The 14424-nt window shown below is 37.4% G+C and overlaps 1 protein-coding gene and 1 long non-coding RNA gene across 3 annotated transcripts in view; one reads left to right on the top strand and one right to left on the bottom strand.

Moving 5' to 3' along the window:
- GRM3 (glutamate metabotropic receptor 3) overlaps positions 1-14424 on the top strand; it is a 305775-nt gene that overhangs the window by 154228 nt on the left and 137123 nt on the right. The gene's annotated exons all lie outside the window — the stretch shown is intronic.
- The window catches only part of LOC103093907 (uncharacterized), a 44799-nt gene continuing 31123 nt past the window's right edge, over positions 749-14424 (bottom strand). The window contains exons 3-4 of one of the 2 annotated variants that reach the window (XR_472837.3): positions 11530-11622; positions 749-4323 (exon numbers count right to left, since the gene is read on the bottom strand). This is a non-coding gene — a long non-coding RNA (uncharacterized LOC103093907). Of the gene's footprint in view, positions 11623-14424 lie in introns of both variants that reach the window. The other variant, XR_001624912.2, reaches the window with a different exon arrangement.

Here is a 14424-nt window from a genome sequence, read left to right as displayed (position 1 = left end):
ATCACTCCACTAAAATGGCTCTCTTCAAGTTATCATTGATCTTTTATTGCTAAATATAATAGCCTTCTCTCAATAATCATCCTTCTTCACCCTTCTGCTACCTTTGGCATGCTTTGATCACCCTCTTTTCCTTAATTATCCCGTTCACCTAAGTTTTTATGCTACTCTCCCCTGATTCTACTCTCATTATGACAAGCCTTTCCCATGTTTCTTTGATGCATCTTCATCTAGATGGTGACCCATTAACCATGGGTTAACCCAAGGCTCCATTCTGGGCTTTCTTCTCTTCTCCCTCTATACTATTTTAGTCAGTGATCTCATCAGTTTCCACAGTTTTATTTAGCTCCATGCAAATAATTCTCAAATATTTCAGTCCTAATGTCTCTGCTTATCTTTAGTCTCATATCTCAATGCCTATTAGATATTTTGAACTGTTACATATTCAGCTCAACATGTGCAAAACAAAACTGAATTCATTATCTTCTCCCCGACCTAAAAAACCCTTCCCTTCTTCTGAACTTCCTTATTATTTTTGAGAATACCTCTCTCTGTCTCTGACTCTGTCTCTGTCTCTTTCTCTCTGTGTCTTTCTCTCTCTCTCTCTCTCTCTCTCTCTCTCTCTCTCTCTCTCTCTCTCTCTCTCTCTCTCTCTCTCTCTCTCTCTCTCTCTCTCTCTCTCTCTCTCTCTCTCCTTTCTCTCTCTCTCTCTGTCTCTCTCTCCCCCCACCCTATCCACATACAAATTCAGCCAAGTCCTGTTGCTTCTACATTCATATCATTTTTTTAAATATCCCTGTCTCTCTTCTTACACTAACATGATGCAGACCCTTATCACCTCATATCTATACTATTGCAATAATCTGATAATTGGTCTTAAAATATCGGGTTTTATTCCCCACTTCAATTCCTCCTCCACATGACTGTCAAATTGATTTTCCCAAACCACAGGTCTGACCATGTCACTTCCAATAAATTTTGGTGACTCACTATCACTCCAGAATATAAAATAATCTGTTTGACATTAAAAGCTCAACCTCTGAATCTGAATATCTTCCTACTTCTTTTCCAGTCTTCTTACTCCTAATCCCCTCCATGTACCCAGTGATTTAGCAACACAGGTCTTCTTCCATACATGACAGTCCATCTCCTGACTCCTGTCATTATCACTGACTATCTCCACTCCTGGAGCTCTCCCCTCTCTCTACTCTGTCCTCTATCCTCTTTCAAGTCTCAGATGGAGTCCCATATCCTCCCTATGAGATTATTTTAAATTTGCTCCATAAATATCTTGTTTGTACATAGTTATTTGTATTTTGTCTCCATGAGCTCCTTGAGAATAAGGATTTTTTTTTACCTTTTATTTATTGTAGCACTTAGTTTGTGACCTGACACATAATAAGTACTTAATAGTTACTTCTTGAATTGACTTATTGACTCAAAATTCTAAGCCAAATTTTGTGTTCCCAAGAATATCTGAAAAGTTTCAGATGAATTTATAAAAGAAACATTTCTGATGAAAAGCTATGCCTGATTTTGCTGAATAAGAATTTTGTGTTACAGGTAATTTCCTTGCTTTGGGAATGTATTATATTCTATTTCCTACTTCTTGTTCTTGTTTTGAAAAAAAAAACAGTCCTGCAAAATTCAAATAGATGTCATTTTATGTTTGGATTGCTTCTTCCTTATGTTTGTGAGATCTTCTCATTGTCTCTGAAAATTTAATTAGATTGCTATCTTTCTGGTTGAACTAAATTTGAGGTTTCTCTCTATTGTTGTCCTCTGCCTTCTGAAATTTTCCATTCTATCCTGTTTTCAGTTCCTTCAAGAAGGTTTCTTTTATGGTTTTCTGAAATATGGCATATTTGTTTCTTGAGATTTTTTCGGACTTACCAACAATTTTTGAGTTATCATTCTGCTCTCTCATACCACTAGTTCTGATGTTTTCATTGTTTGTTTTTGTTTCAGACCTGTTATTTCATTGATATTGAGAATCTATAAACTTAGGAGTTAAAAAAGGAATTCAAATCTAGGGGAAATATCCCTGGGAGATCAAGTAAACTCAACATAAAAGAGGTGAAAGTAGCCAGTAATACGAGGAAGAATGGATTGAGTGTTATGCCTTATTACCAAATCCCTTTATAGTTAGCTGTCTGTGAGGATTCCTTGAAGATTGCAAGATTTGTAAAGGATCTACAAATAAGAGAACTTTGTAAGACACAAAACTGATATAAAATATTTTTTATAGGCTAGTTTGCGAAAATGTGTTATTCTTCACATAGAAAGTTCAAACTACAAGCCCATTTCTGACAAAAAGGATTTTGCTTTTGAGGAGAATTTCCATTATTGGAAATAGACATATATTGAGTTATCTGTATACCTTTTATATGGCCATGTCTCTCTTTTATATAGGTCCTCATATAAACCTTTATATAGATCCCTCTACTTCTAATAGCACACAGTAATATTGGTCAGAGATTCCATCTAGAAAAGAATTTTTATCTAGGGGTATCTAACTCACCTTCATTGAAACTAAAGTCACTGTCTTTGGCTTTGTTGGCACTGTTAGATAAAGGCATTGGATAAAGGCAAAGAGATTCATGCTTATCAAATTCACTGATAACACAAAGCTAAGAAAGTGAATTAGATATGAGCTAAAGTTTTAAGATATATAATCTAATACTGAGCTGAATCTAATAAGATAGAATTTAATATGCATAAATATAAAATATTTTACTTGGAAATCAAAAAATAAATTTCTCTAGGAGCTCTAGGATAAGCTCTGAAAGATATGACTGAAGAACAGTTCATCTTAAAAATGTCTGGTAACTTAACAGACTGAATGCTCAATGTAAGTATTATATATTAGCAAAAAATACTCATAAGATTAAGGCTTTATTATGAAAGGCAGAGTATTCAGAAATAAGGAACTGGTGATCCTTCTGTATTCCTGACCTGATCAGACCACATCTAGATGGTTGTATTCAGCTCTAGGTACCCCAGTTTAGAAAACTATAAATATAGAGAGTACTCATAATACAACAAGATAATGAAGGACCTCAAGATCAAACCATGTAAGGGAATTAATAATGTTTAGCCTGGAGAAGAGAAGATTTAGTATAAGGAGGAGCTGGTGCATAGCTCTCTTTAAATGTTTAAAGGGCTGCCATGGGGAAGAGTAGTCTTCCTGACAATAGAGATTTGTATAAAACTAAGAGTAATCAGTGAAAGTTGCAAAGTGGTAAATTTAGACTTGCTTTAAGAAATAAACTTTCTTATCACTTTTAGATCTCAAAAATGCTATAGATTTTATTAAGAGGCAATAGGTTCTTCCTATTTAGATATCGCCATTCAAAATATAGATCACAACTTATAAAATCATTGAAGAGGTTTTTGGATATGAGTTGGACCAGATGGTCAATGAGATCCCTACTGGTCCTGAAATTCTGAAATTCTTTGTGATTAATTGGCCCAGAATTGGAAGAAAATATAAGAGTTGGAGCCAGCAGAAAGGGAATAACAAGGCACTATCTCTCCTGACCCAAAGAACTTGAATATACATTTTGTTCAGCCATTTTTTCAGTCATGTCTGACTCTTCATGACCCCATTTGGGGTTTTCTTTGCAAAGATCCTAGAGCATTTTGCCATTTTCTTCTCTGGTTCATTTTATAAATGAGGAAACCAAGGCAAGTAGAGTTAAGTGGCTTCTCTGCAGTCAAACAGCTAGTGATTGTCTCCGGCTAGATTTGAACTCAAGAAAAGGTCTTCCTGACTCAAGGGCCCACACTCCATCCACTATGTCACCTAGCTGCCCATCTAGATATAAAGCTAGCATAATAACAACTAATATTTATAAAGTGCTTTAAAGTTTTCAAAGAGCTTAACATATGAACATATGAGCAGCAGCTTCAATATAACTAATATTTGTATCATCATTATTCAGAAGAGGGAACTGAGTTTGAAAGAAGTTTAGTTACTGATCCATAGTCACATAATATCTGAGGCAGGATTCCAATTTAGGTCTTCCTGACTCTAAACCCATGGTCTTTTCCATTGTGTCATCTATGTAAGAAAAAAATCAAAAATGGAAAAGTAGCTAAGAATATTTGAAATGATAAGGAAAAGATTAGCTTTAAAATGTCAGGCAAGAGAAAGTAAGAAGGTAGTTTTTTAATAGGTGAAATAGGCAGAGGCAAGAAAACTATTCCGGAGCAATATTTTTAATGAGTTAGATAAAAAAAGAATGGCTCAGTGGTGAATCCAAAGAACTGAAGGCAACATGAAGAAATAAGAAACAACTTCAATAAAGAGTTGAGAAGATTTAGCTGTGGAAATAGAAACAAGATAGATAATTTTAGTGGGGTAGAGTGAGAAGTAGCAATAGAATGTGAAAACTACAGAAACCCCTAATGAAAAACCAACCTAAGATGATCTCCGAAATATTTACTTAAAATGTGGGGAGCTAAAAGGAAAAAAATGCCTCAATATCCCCTAGAATGACTTTAGAGGTAAAGTGAGATAGTGTATAGAAAACTGGACTCAAAGCCATAAAAATTTGGATTCAAGTCCTGTCTTGTATTTAATATTGTATTACATATATATGTATGTATGTATGTATAGAGAGAGGGGGGCTGGGCTATGGGGCTTTAAGCATATTACTTCACCTCTTAGTTCTCAAGATAACTGTCTCAAACTATTAAATTGCATAGAAGAGACTGATCTACATGAGTGGAGGGTGTCTTTTCACCTGACAGCTCTCTATTTCAATGCCATTCCAAACCCAGTTTCTATCCTTTCATGTCTGTTCTTATAGCTGATACTTCTTCAGGTTCTGCTTTCTCTGCCCTGACTCAGTCCATACAAGTCTTCCTAGATTCTCTGAATTTTTTTATCTCTACTTCTCTTCAAACATAAAACTGCAAAGGTTCTGTCTTCCTGCTCTAAATCAGTGCTGAAGCCCTGAGCCCTCTCTTTAATTGGAGCTTGGTCCCTAGTGCTTAATGTTTATCTTTCTATTCATAGCCAGAGCTAAACTATTAAGGTACAGATTCCCACTATCAGTTTGTGAGTAACTGGTGCATTTGTCACTTATACTCTAAGGCTTTTTTCTCTACTTTAATACATGAAGAGCAACAGCCACCGAGTGCTTGGTTTCCTAATGATAATCACTAAGAAGATCCATGCTTGTCCATCAGTTAGTTCCAATGAGGTAAGACATCCCAACCTACACTAGGGGAATCTCATCAAGCATTAAGGTCACCCTCTGGCAGGACCCATATAGATGAGATGAATGAGTTGTCTTATCAGCAGTTGAAGGAGAGTGAATCTGTCGCCAACGGTAAGCACACAGTCTAGTTATTAAGCTGTCTCCTCAGCCCCATGTGGCATAAAACCATTTCCAAAAAAAAATTAAGTGATAACTTTCTTTTTCCGGCCATATTTCAATCCTTCTTTTTGCTGCCTCAGGAATAACCTTTTTTTCTCAAGGAATTGCCATGATTTCAAGCTGATAACTGAGGTGTAATTCAAGGAAAGGAAAATAAAATTAGAGTTCTGTTATATGTGGGCTATAAGTTTTACATGGTCTTTAAAAAAAAACTACACACAGACTTATGAGAAAGATTGCTCTCCACATTGAGAGAAAGAACAATGGGAACAGAAATGCAGAAGAAAAACATGACTTACCTCTTGTTTATATGGGTATATGATTTGGCGGTTGGGATTTAAAAGATGGCTCTATTGCAAAAATAAATACTATGGAAATAGGTATCAAGTGATAACATTTGTATAACCCAGTGCAATTGCTTGTTGACTATAAGAGAGGGAAGTGAAAAGGGGAGGGAAAGAAAATATATCATGGAAACATGAAAAAATACTTTTTAAATAAAAACAAAAAAATGGAAAAAAATTACACTTAAATTGTGAAGCCCTTTCAAAGGTGCATTTATTATATTCAGGCATCATACCAGGCATGAGAGGTTAAAGGTCTAGGAATCCATGTTATAATATGTATATTTTGTTTAGGGGATTTCTTTTTCATCCATTTCTGAGATTTCACCAACATGGGGAACTCTGAATATGGGGTTCAAATACAAATTTGTATCTTTATCCAATGCAGATTGCTATTTTAGAACCTAAGAGAGTGATGTGAAAGAATTGAGGGGTTAAGTGATTTGCCCAAAATTACATAGCCAGTATGTACTAGAAATAGGGTTTGAACCTAAGTCTTCCTTATTCCAAACCCAGTTCACTGCAGTCAGTAAGTATTCATTAAGAACCCACTATATATCAGCCACTCTGTTACACCAAATTGACTCTCAGGATTGTCTGTTAAAGAGTCCAAATTTAGTATTTGCTCTATCTTGGAAACCAGTATGGTATGGTAGATAAAGAAGTAATAGAAGAGACCAGGCAACCTAGCTTTAATGTATAGCTCTGCCACCCCACTGACTGTGTGCCTCTGGGCAAGTCAGAACCCCTGAGTGGTGGTCCTTTAGTCTTTTTTTCAGTTGTGTCTGACCCCATTCATGGCCCCCACTTAAGGTTTTCTTGGCAGAGATACTAGAATGATTCATCATTTCCTTCTCCAGATCTTTTGACAGATGAAGAGACCTCTGAGATAAACAAAGCTAAATAGCTTGCCCAGGATCACGTGGATAAATAAGTGTCTGGAGCTGGATTTTAACTCACATCTTCCTGACTCTAGTCCTGGTATTCTATCTGTTGTACCACCTAGCTCCCCTCCCACCTGAACATCTGGCCAATTTTTAGTAATAGAGAAGGTGTCCTCCATTTTTGGAGGGAGTTTCCTTCCCAAGCATTTCCTATACCAATGAGATCACAAAACCTGAAAAAAGCCACAATATCCTTCTCACAGTAAAGGGAAAAATGGTGGAAAAGACTTTTGGATACCAACACATTGACCTAAAATAAAAGGCAGGGTTTTTATAATTCACTCCAGACATCTAGAGTTCAAAACTATAGGGTCAAAATGGACCCACGGCCTCTACCCTTTAAGCAGAATTTGAGTAATGAACATAGAAAGTCTGTGATTTGAAGGGCACCATGAAGGCTTCCCTGCCCAAAATATGCCACCACTAAACCTATTTATCACATTTTCTGAAATTTCACCTTTAGAGATTCATTGTGTTAAATTTGAAGTCACTGTCCAAGCCTCTCCAAGCATTCTCTTTTAAAATATGAACACCCTGAAGGTGAGAAGAGAAAAAAGCTGTTATTCATCATTAATTCCTTAATGGAAATAAGTTTGTCAGATGACTTCCCTATGGGACAGCTAGCTGAGAGGGTACCACTGAACAAATGAGAATTCTTGTAGGAGAGCAGGGGGAAAGAAAGCATTTGAGTGCATGGAGCGTACTCATCAAGAAATTTAGTAATGAGAGACTATGTTTGGGTAGCCAAAGGACAAAATGAGAGTTATGGGCACCTGCAAGGGTGAGACTAATATCTCAATAGAAATCTCAATTAGTTACACTATTTTAGAATCCAAGCTGGATAGCAAGGTGGGTGGTCCCCTTCAACCAGATAGTGTAGTACATTGGAAAGAGTACTAGCTCAGGAGTTAAAGCAACAGGGTTCAAATACCGCTTTGAGCATCTACCTGTGTGACCCTGGGCAAGTCCTTTAACTGTCATGTGTCTCACCTATAGCATGAGAGGATAGGATTAGATGGTCTCTTAATTCTATACCAGGTATGTCTATGATTGTGACTGAAGGTGGAGTTTGGGTTCCCAGTCTTGTTCTTCCTTTCTGTTGGTGAGACCATTCAGGTGCAAGCTGGGGTTCATCATCCTCAGTGGGGTGATGCAGGAGAGGGAAGATGGTCAAGGAGCAGATCCCACTGCCCACACCATAACCCTGTACCATACTGAGGGTGACAAACATTTTTTTGATTCAACATAAAAGCTGTCCCTGACTCTAAATATAAAATTCATCTTCTCAGTATTGCCTCTAGAGGCTCTGGACCACATGTTCCTTTTAACTGTGAAAACAGTTTTCATTCTTTTTATTTGTGAGCTTACATTTGAGTGAATGAATTAGTTACCAAGCAATTAACATTTATTAAATGCCTACTATGTCCCAGGCACAATGTAACGTGGGGAGACCAATATACAAAATAGAGTCCCTGTCCTCAAGGAGCTTACAATCGAATAAGTGAAGACAATACATGAAAGGAAGCTGAAAGAGAGGGCTGGGATGTCAGAAGGTGCTGAGCAATGGGTTATGATGGGGGCATGATATTGGGAACATGATAGGCATATGATATTCATGGAAATAAAGCCAAGCAGAACAACTAATGGAAAATGGAGAGAATTGTTCAGAATCCGTTCACTATAAGTTCAGTAAGGTAGGTGAATATATTCACCAGTGCCATATGCCTACTGACTCAGCTGGTGACCAGTAAGAATTAGGAAGGTGAACTAGAATACACAGATAATGATACTCTGTTGCTTAGCTACCATCATGGCCTTTGAATCAGTATTTTTTCCTTATTGGAGGGAATTGTACCTCTTACTAAAGCACATGCACTAAAAGTCCTCTTAAGAGTTTCTAATAGTGGCAAAAACATCATTTTCCTGTCCTCAACACCAAAAATAAGCCAAATATAAGGTGAAAGAAGATACATAGAAGGGACAAAATGCAAGTAAATCACATCTGTGCTTATGGCTTTAAGGCAATTTTTGTTGTGATTTTAATCTGAGGTGAAAGCTATATTCATCAATCATCCTAATAGCCCATAAGAGTAACATTTAGCCATTCTCTCCAGTCTTCTCTCAGCACTAAGAGAAGACAGTGGAATGATTTCATTCAGTGTAACTACTATTTATGTACTCTATCTATGTACTCTACGACCAGAGGTATGCGGCAAGCAATTCTGATCAGCTTTTGAGGTTGTTCCAAATTTTTAGTGTGAGTATTTAGGCCTCTGAAATCAGCAAGCCCACAATTAGGGATTGATTTACTGCTTTGTTCATTATTTTGTGTAGGAAATTGTCAAACATTCAGATTAAGCTAAAAATTGATAAGTATACATTTTCCCTGAGAGAACTTGCTTTAAACATTTACCAACACACACCTATATTGCTCTATAAATAGTGCTTGAGTTCAGAAGAAATACAATACAAGGAATTATGTCATCACCAGGCTAAAGTCATAGTGACTAGAGGTCAACAATAGTAGTAATAATAATAATAATAATAATAATAATAATAATAATAATAATCAACAACCACAATGATAGCTGGTATCTGAGGTTTACTTTGTACCATACTGATGATGACAAATCTTTTTTATTCAACATAAAAGCTATCCCTGACTCTAAATATAAAATTCATCTCCTCAGTATTGCTTCTAGTAGCAATACCTCACCAGTGGATATGTGTTGGACATCCCACTCCCGCTTTCAGCTTCCTTCTGTGTATTGTCTTTACTCATGAAATCACAAACTTCCTGAGGGCAGGAACTGTATTTGTGTAGCAATATCCCCACATTACCCCATTAACCCAGTGCCTGACTCACTGTAGGCACTTAGGATGTAGTTACTAACTGTTAACCGATGTATACAAACATCAGTTATCTAAGGTTTGAAAAGTGCTTACATCCATCAAATCATCTCAACCTCACAACACTTCTGTAAGAGTTTCAAGAGAGGGGGCTAATAAATGCCTGTCTGTTACTGCATCTTCAGGGCTTCAAGACTGGATTCACAGACTAAAAGTCTTTCTCTCTGCATCCTGGTCCTGCTCCTGATTTTGCAGCCTCCAGCATTTCCCATTCTCTGTCTTGTCTGTACTGTATGAAATGGGAGTAATAATGTGTGCCTGGCTCAGCAGGGGACAGAGAGAGTTAATTTACTGTGGCAAAGCATTTTGGAATCCTAAACTGGCATAGATTCTGTGTGTGCCCTGGACATTATTAATAATAATCTCCTGATGGATCATTTTGCCAACAAGTAAAACCTGCAGTTAGCCTTTTCCCCTTGTCTACCTACTTTCCTCTCCGCACCTCCAACACCATGTCCCATTTGCCATTTTGTCAGGTCTTGGAGAGAGAACTTTTGACAAGCCAGATTTGGGTCCCCTGCGTTCACACTGACAAACCCATAACTTCTATTAGTCTTGGCAGCTTTGGGGATGGAAAGCAGAAAGGTAGACTGCAGGAGGTCTGGGGCAGCTCCAATTCAGAGGCTTTGGAATGAGGTTAGGAGATATGAAGGATGAAACATCAGCTAAAATGGCCAAAAGAATATAAAAGGAAGCCAGCTGCAGTTATGAGGTGTACTCTGTAATGTGCCCCTCACATAATAAATAATGTATGTGAGAAATAAAGATTTCTTTTACCGGTAAAGCTAATGCCACCAAAGATCTCAGGTTGAATGGGCCAAAATAAGTTAATGCTATTGGCAGAGACTAAACTGACAGCAATAATTCAAAGCACAAAAACATCAGGGATGAATACAGATCTCTTTTCCTTTGCACATGACCTCATGAAAATTCCCTCAATTCTATCATCTCCTGAATGCCCCAGTCTTCCAATCTCACTCTGATTAGCCATTCAACAGGAGAGAAGGAGTGAGTTAGAGGAATAATGGGACAGGGAATACAAAGAAAGGAGAAGATATGGTGTCTCTTCCCAGGACCAGAACCAGTAAAATCTGTGCCATGGACAATTTTGATATTTGACACTGTCTGCCTTGTCTTTGTTTTTTGTAATCCAGGGTCTCTTAACTTTTTTCAGTCATGGATCCCTTTAGAAGTCTGGGAGAACCTGTGGACCCCTTCTCAGAATATTGTTTATTACCAGCACTCATAATTGAAGGAAATGCTAATTTTCAATTAGAGGGTAATAAAAAATAAAATAAAAAATGTATTTTTCTATCCATTAAAATTCCCAGACCATTCTCAGAAATGTATTCACAAATTCTTTGACATCTATGGGACCCTGAGTTAAGAACCCCACCCCTAAACAATAGGGACTACTTCCTCTCTCTAGGAGCCTACTGCCCCCTATAATGTTCTCTTCATACTCCTCTCTGTCAAAATATGCCCTCACAATGAAGAGCTGATTCAAATGAAGGACTGATGGGGCTTAATGGGTTCCTTAGCCTTAAGCCAAAGGAATTCATCTCTAATTACAGACTGTCAGCAACCATCAAGAAGATGGAGGATATATTTGGAGAGAACAATGACAGTCGGCATAGCACAGGAGCTAATAGAGAGGACTTGGTCTTGCATCCTAGCTTTGCCACTTCTGGTCTGTGATCCAAGGAGAATTACTCCACCTCTTCAGAAGGGGTGTTGAAATAGGGTCTAACCAACTTCAAGAGTGATTGTTAAATTTTCAATGGGAGCATTTACATCTCAGAAAACAACAGTCCTCCAAATTGGGGTTTGATTTATTGTTTTGTTGATTGTATAGACTTAAGAAGGTGTTAATAATGCAAATTATATTTAAAAGTAGATAAGCATAGATCATTCTCCGCCCAGAGGACCTTGTTATTAAGCATTTACCAGGATAACTCTGCTTCTGTTGCTCAGCAAGACAGCAGTAGAAGATGGTTCAGAGAATTGTCATCATCAGACTGGGGGATTGGTCACTGGAAGCTGTTAATAACAACAATAACAACAACAACAACAATAATAATAATAATAAATAATAATAACTTGCATTTGTTTATGGCTCTTTAAGTTACAAAGTGTTTCTCATCCAATAATTTCATTTGAGCCTCACAATATCCCTGCCTCTGAGTCTTAGTTGGAAGGGAAGCAGGGCATGATTATGACAGCTATCTACAAGTTTTGGAAGGGTTATCAATGTAGAAGCTGGATATGTTTGTTCTCATTGATTCAGGAAGATGGAACTATTAGCAAAGGTTGAAAACTGCAAACAGATAAATTTAAGCTTGTGTAAGGAAACATTTCCTAATGATAAAAGCAGAATCCCAGAGTAGAATGGTTTGCCTTGGGAAGAATACTGGAATCCCCAACACCAAAGGTCTTCCTGCAAAAGCTGCATGATACTTTGTCTGCTATGTCATAGGATGATTTTTCAGGGATGAGTTAAACCTGATGGCATTGCCTGTGAGGTCCTTCTCTTATTTGAAGTCCTATGACCCTAGGATCTGTTAAGTAATAGGGAGTAGATATATCATGTGAACTATGTATTCTCTGAAGTCCCTTATAGCTTTAGAGCTTATGATCTGTACTATTTTCATCTCCAAAGGGGATCTTTAACTGACTCAGTTATATAAATGCTGTCATTCTTTTGGTTTTTGTTTTAATTTGCCTGTTTTCCACTCTGCTGACATAGGGGAAGCGAGGGAACCAAATCTGTCTGAAAGACTTTGGGGAAACCCTTCTTATCTGCATGGAAGGTGCTATGAAAAATCCAAAGATGAATAATATAGTCTGAAGCAAGAATCATCATATCTATATATCTTAGAGCTGGCACAGACCTCATGAGTCACCTTGTCTAATGCCTTCCCTTTACCAATGTAGAAACTGAAGCTTAGAAAGGTTCATTGACTTCCTCAGAGTCCTATATACAAGCAGGAGCTTCCAATCTTTGTTGTTGTTATTCAGTCATATCTGCCTCTTTGATACCCCATTTGGGATTTTCCTGGCAAGGATTCTAGATTGGTTTGCCATTTCAATCACAAACTCATTTTACAGATGAGAAAACTGAGGCAAGCAGGGTTAAGTAACTTGCCTCAAGTCACACAACTAGTGTCTGAATCTGAATTTGAACTCAGATCCTCCTGTTCCCAGGCCCTACATTCTATCTACTGAGCCACCTAGCTGCCCAATCTAATAGGAAAAATAATACAGGACAAAAAATAATTTCAGCATAAGGTAATTTATGATCAGTGCCATATAAATTATATAAGCAACACAAATGCAGAGGAAGGGGAGATTGCCTTTAAAGGATATCAGGTTTCATTATATTGGTGGAATCTAAGTTGAAGGTAGAATTTTTTATCTTACCCAGTTCTCTCAGGAACTTCTTACCTATTGCAATGAGCTTGCTTTCTTTTTTCTGACTCAATATTTAAAAAGCATATAATAATACAGCAAAATTTGGCTATTAAAATTCAAACCTAAGCACAGTTTCAATCTACCTAATGCATGGTGACAAAAAATAAGACAAAGGCATTGAACTTTTTTGGAATCAGTTTTTTGACATGGAAGAAGAGTATGTAAGATATGATTTTACACTTAATATCCTGAGAGCTATCAATTCAGGAGCACATTTACTCCTAATAATGTGTGCTGCTTGGGAGTCCTCTCACTTGACAGGGGGGAAGTGGAAAAGAGAAATGGGGACTTCATTCAATTCATGGCTCTGGATTTACAGCCACTGTGACCATGGGAAAGTCATTTCCCTCTCTGGGTTTCAACCTCATTGTTTAGAGAAAATAAAACCTGAACTAGACATAAAATTTCTTTAAACTCTAAACCTAAGCTCTTATATTTAAACATCTATGGTTCTCTGGCCCCTGTGATCCAAGGTTTTTCTTTAACTGGTATTTTATAGAGAAAGAAGACTGATCCTATGATTGTGTAGCTATAGGGAACTTTGGAGGCAGGAGTAGAAGAGAACAAATCAACCTACCAATGAGAATTGACACCTTCTCTGCAACCTTAAGACTTAAAGAATTGTCTAGAGAACTAGGAGGTTAATTAATTTGCATGTGGTCTCATGATTAATGTATGTTAGAGCTGGTACTTCATTCTGATTTTAAGACCTAATTTCTATTCATTATGCCATGGTTCCTCTCAGAACATTTATATGCACTACAAAGAGAGAGAGAGAGACAGACAAACAGACAGACAGACAGACAGAGAGACACAGAGAGAGAGAAACAGAGAGACAGAGAGACAGAGACAGAGACAGAGAGACAGAGACAGAGAGAGACAGAAAGACAAAGAGATAGAGAGACAGAGAGAGAAAGAAGGAAGGAAGGAAGGAAGGAAGGAAGGAAGGAAGGAAGGAAGGAAGGAAGGAAGGAAGGAAGGAAGGAAGGAAGGAAGGAAGGAAGGAAGGAAGGAAGGAAGGAAGGAAGGAAGGAAGGAAGGAAGGAAGGAAGGAAGGAAAGAAAGAAGGAAAGAAAGAAAGAAGGAAAGAAGGAAGGAAAGAAAGAAAGAGAGAGAAAGAAAGAAAGAGAGAAAGAAAGAAAGATGTTGTAATGGAATGGGAACCATATTCCTTCAAGCTATTTACAATGGTTGGGGGGGGCGGGGTTCCCACTACGTTAGTACTGATTTACTTAAAATTACTGGCATGAAAGATCCACCAATCAACATTTTTAAAGCACCTACTATGTTTTAGAGACTACTACAAAAACAAATATTAAAGTCTTTGTGCTCAAATTGCCTACATTCTGCTGGATAGAACTAAGTACAGAT

The sequence above is a fragment of the Monodelphis domestica genome, chromosome 5, assembly GCF_027887165.1.
Source record: "Monodelphis domestica isolate mMonDom1 chromosome 5, mMonDom1.pri, whole genome shotgun sequence".
NCBI classification, from domain to species: domain Eukaryota; kingdom Metazoa; phylum Chordata; class Mammalia; order Didelphimorphia; family Didelphidae; genus Monodelphis; species Monodelphis domestica.
The sequence above is the reverse complement of the archived record's forward strand: the minus strand, read 5'-3'. Positions and strand labels throughout refer to the sequence as shown.